An 8475-nucleotide genomic window follows, 5' to 3' on the forward strand; every position below is an offset into this window, starting at 1 on the left:
GTAGTTTGCACTTTAATTCTGAAGAGTAAGTCTGGATTTCTATTTAAATTGCTAAGTTTTAACAATGTGAGCTCCACCAGTGTTAAGATTTAATTTATTTGGCTGGGAATTCTAAAGGTCATGAGGAAAGGTTCAGTACTTAAAAGGAACCAGATTAGTAGATGCTGAAAGGTATAAACCTTTTAAGAAGACTTAATTTGGAATAGGACAATTATTTAAAGGAATTCAGTTTGTTTAATTCGGGTTGGTCAAACATTAATAAAAGATCCCCTTAAATTGATTGCTAAAATCGGAGAACAAAATAATTTGTACACTGTTTTTGAAAAGGAAAACTAAATTTGAGAGTTAAGCATATTTAAAATGAGTATTGTTAGAACCAGAAGAATGATGATACATGTGGTGTTTAGGAAAATAACAGTTTGTAACTACATTTTTCCTTATAAAAAGGAGGGTTTAAGAGCGTTGGAGACCTCCAGGCAAATTAACTGAAATGGCTGTGTTAATAGCCCCTAAATCCTGGAGGAGAGAGGTTCATTGACTTAATCCATGATAATCCTTAAAAAATGTTTGCCACAAAATCAGAGCTCAGAAAGTGTTATTCTTCTGTTGTTATCTGTACAGTTTTCATTAATCTATTTCTCAAAATATGGATGATTCCTACTTTTTTATTTTTTCTTTAATCCCCAATGTGCTAGTATTTAGTTGACACTTAGCAATTGTATATTATATGGGGTACATAGTGATATTTTGAATACAATTATTATCAGATCAGAGTAATTAGCAATTATTAAGTATTTATTGTAATAATAAATACAGGCCAGTAAGATGATTCAGGAATATTATATAATTTATATTTACCCTACTAAAATTGGGTCTACTCAAGTCAGGGCTTCCTGGACACCAGCTAACCACAAATCTGTATGTCTTTAGAAAATATCCCAGTGCTATGAAACTATTTGAACCAAAAATTGGTAAGCAGCTGCTCCAACAGTGTGGATCTAAACAGCACAATATTCACAGTGTGTATCACAAGTGGGCACCATTTCAGTAAAACAAAACTGCAAGGACTGGCCAGGAGAGGGTGTAGCCTTCCAGAGATCTTTTCATTATTTTTCTTGTGAAAGCTTTCATTTTCAGTTGAAATTAATCTTTTTGTATTTATATCTATGTAGGTCACTCTATCTCTTCAAATACCCTTTAGTGGTATTTAAGGTTTTTGCAGGGTCTGGGGGCTTAGGTGTTTCAAGTATCACCATGGATTTCCAGATTTTGTAAAAGGTGCTCAAATGGGGTGAAGGGGGAGGCAGCGTGGTGGGAGGGCTACTTTGGGGTAGCACTGCGTTTGTTATCTCTGAGGCTATGGTGTTTCACACACAGTAATGAGCCACACAGGCTATTTAGTTTTCAGATAATTAAAACTTAATACAAAGATGTAGTTCCTCAGTCATCCTAACCACATGTGGCCAGGGATACCACGTTAGCACAGATACAGAATGTTTCCAGCATCACAGAAAGTTCCATTGGACAGCTCTGGTCTAAGATCTGGTTCTCTATCGGGTTATCTGATTCAGAAATGTAGTAAATTACCCAGTGCTCCCTGCTGTGGTAAGAGAAAGCTCATTAGACTCTTTTTTTATTTTTATTTTTATTTTTTTTAAGACAAAGCCATGCCCTGTGTCCCAGGCTGGAGTGCAGTGGCGTGATCTCGGCTCACTGGAACTTCTGCCTACCGAGTTCAAATGATTCTTCTGCCTCAGCCTCCCAAGTAGCTGGGATTACAGGCACCTGCCACCATGCATAGCTATTTTTTTTTTTTTTTTTTTTTTTTTTTGAGATGGAGTCTCACGTTGTAGCCCAGGCTGGAGTGCAGTGGCGTGATCTCGGTGCAGTGGTGCGATCTCAGCTCACTGCAACCTCCACCTCCAGGGTTCAAGCAATTCTCCTGTCTCAGCCTCCAGAGTAGCTGGGACTACAGGCGCCTGCCACTATGCCTGGCTAATTTTTGTATTTTTAGTAGAGACAGGGTTTTACCACCTTGTTGGTCAGACTGGTCTCGAACTCCTGACCTCAGGTGATCCACCCACCTTGGCCTCCCAAAGTGCTGGGATTACAGGTGTGAGCCACTGTGCCCGGCCTCCCAGCTAATTTTTGTATTTTTAGCAGAGACAGTGTTTCCCCATGTTGGCCAGGCTGGTCCCGAACTCCTGACCTCAAGTGATCTGCCTGCGTTGGCCTCCCAAAGTGCTGAGATTACAGGCATGAGCCTGTAATGAAGCATCCAGCTTCATTAGACTCTCGCATAAAGAAGATATCACCGTATGGCCCTGCAATTCCAGTCCTAGGTATACATACCCAAGAGAAATGAAAATATACATTTATTCACAAACATGTACACAAATGCTCATGGCAGCATTATTCATGAAATACAGAAGGTAGAAACAACCCAAATGTCCATCAACTGAGGAATGGGTAGGCAGATTGGGATCTACCCAATTACAATGAAATATTATTCAGTCATTCAAAAGGAATGAAGCACTGACATGCTACTACAGGGATGAACCTTGACAGCATGCTCAGTGAAGTAAGCCAGATACAAAGGCCACAGATTGTCTGAGTCCACTGATAGAAATGTCCAGAACAGGCAAATCCACAGGGACTGAAGTCAGACTGTTGGCTGCCAGGGGTTGGAGGAGGGGAGTGCCTGCCTAGTGGGGACAGGGCTTCCTTTAGGGGTGATGAGGATGTTCTGGAACTAGACAAAGGTGGTAACTGCACAACATTGTCAATGTACTAAATGCACCTGAATTGTGTACTTTAAAATGGTACATTGCGTGTCATGTGAATTTCACCGCTCAATTTTTTTAAAAATCTGAACCTAATACACGAATGTGTACCAAATCATCATGGTAACCAGGAGAACAAGAAGGAAAGGCAAGAAAGCCTGGGGTCCCAGAAGGGCTGTGAGGAGGGTAGACCAGATGCCCGAGAGGAGAGAGGCCCATCCTAGTGCTTTTCAGGATGCCACTGGCCTACCCCAGGTATAAAGACGGGGAGCAGGGACTGCCCTTGGTGCAGCAGCAGCCATCACTTGGGGACCTTGTGGAGAGAAGAGGGCCCTCTTGGTGGCTGTGGGCAACTCATCTCTGCAGGGCTGGCTGTCTGTCCTGTGGATGCATCGTGACCTTTCCCTGCCCGCTGCATTCCCTGCCTGCTGCATTCCCAACGTGCACCCACCTTCACTGGAAGTTTGCTCGTCACACTTCACACATCCCTATGGGCAGGCACTTTATGGAGGAAGAAGAGAAAAGGAGATATGTCCCAGGAGGAGAATGCAGCTGAAGCCAGCCTCAGGAGTAACCCACAGAGAGACCTTGCAGTTTTGCAGAACTCTCGGCTTGGCTCAGCTGTGTCCCGCATCCCTCTCCTCCTCTCTCCTGACTGTGGGTCTCTCCCCAGATCTAGCTGGTCAGTTCCCACATGCTCAACACCAAAATGCTCGTGTCTTCCAACTGAAAAACAAAACGAAACAAAAAAAACAACCACCCTCTTCCCTGCAATTTCCTCCTCTCCTGAGATGCTGCATTGAAGCATTTGTGATGCCAGTCCTTCAGGGAAGCAGTTTTGGGTACCTGCTCTGACCCCTGTCCAGTGTGGGTCGTGCTGAACTCGTCCTCATTGTCCCTGTCTGTTATCCCATCCCACAGGGGCCCCAACTCTGATCGCCAGAGTAGGTCTCGGGCCTGCCTGGAAGAGTCTCTAGTTTCCTGCATGCCGCTCACCAAGTGTCAGGGGCAGTGGGATGCTGGCCACATCTGTCCCACTGCTACCTGGTGGCAGCTGCTTCTGTGAAGGTGGCTGGGGATGCCAAGTCCATGGCACCACCTGGCTTCCAGACCCTGGACCCAGCAGCCACCCCTCGTGGAGCTGCCTTTGGGCCCCAGGCTGCCTTTGTTGCCCAGTGGGCTGTGCTCTCAGCCCACCCATGGCCCTGAGTGGGCCCTGCTGATCACCTGCTGGCTAGGCCCTTCCAGGTCTCACCTGCCGAGATAACAAACCAGCGCAAAGCATTGTGGCCAGTGGGCCTGTGGGGCCGGGGTGGGAGCCAGGCTTCCCGGACAGCAGGTGTCTAGTGAACAGGCTAGACCTGGCTCCTGGGCATTCGCCACCCACTGAGGGCCAGTGGAGTGTCAGGAGGGGTCAGGGAGGGGTTCAGCTGGTGAGTCAGCGAAGGGTCAGTGGAGGGTCAGGAGGGATCAGGGATGAGTCAGCTGATGGGTCAGGAGGGGTCAGCCAGAAGGTCAGGGATGGGTTAGCTGGTGAGTCAGGAAGGGGTCAGTGGAAGGTCAGGAGGGGTCAGGGTTGGGTCGGGGAGGAGGCATGAGGGGTCACCCAAAGGGTCAGGAGGGGTCAGCTGGTGGGTCAGGGAGGGTTAGGAGGGGTCAGCCAGAGCATTAAGAAGGGGTCATCAGTGTCTCAGCAGTGAGTTGGTGGTAGGGCCCAGGCCCCCTGGGGCCTTGCCTGGAAGCTGCTCACTGTACCTCAGGCCGCACGCTGGGAGTCACAGCAAGTCAGCAGGCCAGCCTGGTCTGGTGTGCTGAGGGACAGCTCCAAGGCCGTGTGTGCCAGGGCGGGGGGGTACCTCTCACCACTCACCACAGGTCCTGCGGGCTCCACCCTGACACTTCCTTTTTCCCATGAGCTCATCCAAACCACGACTTGAGTGACCACAAACCATGGACTGTGGACGTTTCCCAGAGCTCCAGGCTAATACTCACCCTCTTGATACTTGCACCTGTTCAAGGGGCCTGACTTCACCCTGCAGAGAATCCCACAGAAGGTTCTCCATGCCCCAGCCCCATCCGAACACTGAGACTTCCCCCAGTCATCCCCAGCCCAGTAATGGCTCCATCCTTCTTTGGTCACTCAGTTAAGTAAAATAGACAACGGAAGTTGTCCATGCAGGCTGCTGTAACAAAATACCACAGCCTGGGAAAGTTACAGACAACAGGGTTTAGGGCTCACAGCTCTGGAGGCTGGAGTACAAGATCCAGAGGTAAGTCATAAGTAGAGCTTGTGGGCCTCAAAGGCAGAGGTGGTCACAGGACCAAAATACTGAATATGCAGGAGACAGTGAGTAAACAGAAGGCCTCAGGGCACTAAACATTGATGATTGCTAAGTATATAAGCACCACTTAATATGCAGGATCAGTAAATATACAACAGAAAGGCACTAAGTATTCGTAGTCATAAAATATACCAGAGACACTAAATATTCAGGACCACTAAATACATTGGAGGAAATAAATATCAATGATCACGAAATAGGGCGGGCGGTGGCTCACACCTGTAATCCCAGCACTTTGGGAGGCCGAGGCGGGTGGGTCATGAGGTCTGGAGATCGAGATCGTGCCATCCTGGCGAACATGGTGAAACCCCATCTCTACTAAAAATACAAAAAAATTAGCCAGGCGTGCTGGTGGGCGCCTGTAGTCCCAGCTACTCGGGAGGCTGAGGCAGAAGAATGGCATGAACCCGGGGGACAGAGCTTGCAGTAAGAGGAGATCATGCCACTGCACTCCAGCCCGGGTGACAGAGCGAGACTCCATCTCAAAAAAAAAAAAAAATATATATATATATATATACCAGAGACACTAAATATTCAGGATCACTAAACACATAGGAGGAACTAAATATTAATGATCACAAAATATACAAGAAGCACTAAATATTCAGGATCACTAAATATATTAGAGACATTGAAAATCCAGGATTGATAAATGTATGAGAGGCACTGAGTATTCATGATCACTAGGTACACAAAGTGCACATAAATATTCATGGCGACTAGGTGTACAAGAGGCACTAAATATTCATGATCACTGACTATACAAGAAGCACTAAATATTCAGGATTGCTAAATTTATGAGAGGTACTGAATACTTATGACCACTATATATACAAGATGCAGTACATGTTGGATGTTAATGATCCCTAAGTATACAAGAGGCACTAAATATTAAGATAAATAAACATGAGGCTTAGGTATCTAGGATGACTAGATATGCAAGAGGCACTAAATATTCAGGACAACGCTAAGTATACAATAGGCACTGAATATTCAGGATACGCTAAACAGGCCTGGCTCATTTGAGGCACTTTGGGATCACCATTCTAGCCCACCTTTACGACATGGCCAGGACAGCCTGTGTCTCAGTGGCCACACCTGCGTGCCATTGCCCCGCACTCTTGCTCTCGCACCTGAGCCCTGGTCTTCGTAAGCAGGACTTTGTCCTGGGAAAAGTCTGACAGCAGAGAGAGACAACACCTATGGACACATGCACCCAGGATGGGGGTGTGGAGAGTGGTAAGTTGACTCACCTAGTGCAGGTGTGACACTCTTACTCTAAAATTGTCTGTGAGCCGTTCCATGCCACGACCTGTAGCTTCAAGGTGATTTTTCACGAGTCCTCTGGGCACAGCAGCTGTTGGAGGCGACCCCAAGGCAAGGGAGCCCAGACACACTACTTTCCAACGAATCACCAATTTATCTCCCTTCGTGGCACTGAGTGGGTGACTGTCACGTCACTCCTGCCACAAGCCGAGCTCTGGGAAGGCAGGAGAAACCCCGCCTGGCTGCATTCTCAAGGACACCTGCACAGCAGATCAGTGCAACCAGTGGGACCGTCCCTGAAGGTGTGCGGGACAGCATGCTTGTGCATGATAGACTTGCCATCATCACATTTTTTTTTTTTCGAGACAGCATCTCAATCTGTTGCCCAGACTGGAGTGCAGTGCAGTGGCAACAATCACAGCTCACTGCTGTCTCAATCTGAAGTGATCCTCCCACCTCAGCCTCCTGAGTAGCTGGGACTACAGGCAGGCTCCCCAAACCTGGGTAGTTTTTTGTATTTTGTAGAGACAGTGGCTTCACCATATTGCCCAGGCTGGTCTCCAACATCTGTGCTCATGCATTCCTCCCGCCTTGGCCTCCCAATTACGGGCATGAGCCATTGTGCCAGGCCCTATCATCACAGTTATAAAACTGTCACATTTCCAACCCCAGGAGCTTTACCCACACAGTCTCAAAGCCCTTGCTTCTTGGAAAACCCCCAGACGCCTCACAGAGCCCTACAAAGAAAAGCCCCATGCTCTTTGTTGTTGAGAATGCTTTATCGGTCCCTTTTTATTTTTTCCCAGCTTTATTGAGGTACTGTTACCGGAAAGGGGTCTCGATCCAGACCCCAAGAGAGGGTTCTTGGATCTCATACAAGAAAGAATTCAGAGCAAATCCACAAAATGAAAGCAAGTTTATTAAGAAAGTAAAGGAGCTTTTCACAAGATGGCACTGAAAGCGAAGAAGGAAGCCCCTGCTCTTCCTAAAGCCGAAGCCAAAGCAAAGGCTTTGAAGACCAAGAAGGCAGTGTTGAAAGGTGTCCACAGCCACACACAAAAAAAAGATCCACATGTCACCCACCTTCTGGTGGCCCAAGACACTGTGAGTCCAGAGGCAGCCCAAATATCCTCGGCAGAGTGTCCCCAACAAGCTTGACCACTGTGCTATCATCAACTTTCCACTGACCACTGAGTCTGCCATGAAGAAGACAGAAGACAACAATACACTTGTGATCACTGTGGATGTTAAAGCCAACAAGCACCAGATCAAACAGGCTGTGAAGAAGCTCTATGACATTAATGTGGCCAAGGTCAACACCCTGATCAGCCTGATGGAGAGCATATGTTCGACTGGCTCCTAATTATGATGCTTTGGATGTTACCAACAAAATTGGGATCATCTAAACTGAGTCCAGCTGGCTAATTCTAAATATATGCATATCTTTTCACCATTAAAAAAAAAAGGAAGAAAAGGAATAAAAGAATGGCTACTCCATAGGCAGAGCAGCTCTGAGGGCTACTGTTTGGCCACTTTTACGGTCATTTCTTGATTATATTCTAAACAAGGGGTGGATTATTCATGCATTTCCCAGGAAAGGGGTGAGCAATTCTTGGACCTGAGGGTTCCTCCCCTTTATAGACCATACAGGGTAACTTCCTGATGTTTCCACGGCATTTGTAAATTGTCATGATGCTGGTGGGAGTATCTTTTACTTATAATTAATGATAATTAATGTATATAATGAGCAGTGAGGACGACCAGAGGTCACATTAGTTGCCATCTTGGTTTTGGTGAGATTTGGCTGCCTTCTTTACCGCGTGCTGTTTCATCAGCAAGGTCTTTGTGACCTATATCTTGTGCTGACCTCCTATCTCATCCTGTAACTTAGAATGCCTAACCTCCTGGGAATGCAGTCCAGCAGGTCTCAGCCTTATTTTACCCAGCCCCTATTCAAGATGGAGTTGCTCTAACTCAAATGCCTCTGATGGTATGATCCACAAATAAAGCTCATACATATTCAAGGTGCACAGCATGATGTCTTGGTACATGTCAAGTGGTGAAATGATTACCACAGTCGAATC

The 8475-nt window shown here is 46.7% G+C and overlaps 1 pseudogene; it reads left to right on the top strand.

Moving 5' to 3' along the window:
* Nucleotides 1-6835: 6835 nt before the first annotated feature.
* On the top strand, nt 6836-8037 carry LOC100440253 (large ribosomal subunit protein uL23-like; annotated as a pseudogene).
* The last annotated feature ends 438 nt before the right edge of the window (nt 8038-8475 follow it).

The sequence above is a fragment of the Pongo abelii genome, chromosome 1 (assembly GCF_028885655.2).
Source record: "Pongo abelii isolate AG06213 chromosome 1, NHGRI_mPonAbe1-v2.0_pri, whole genome shotgun sequence".
In the NCBI taxonomy this organism is placed as follows: domain Eukaryota; kingdom Metazoa; phylum Chordata; class Mammalia; order Primates; family Hominidae; genus Pongo; species Pongo abelii.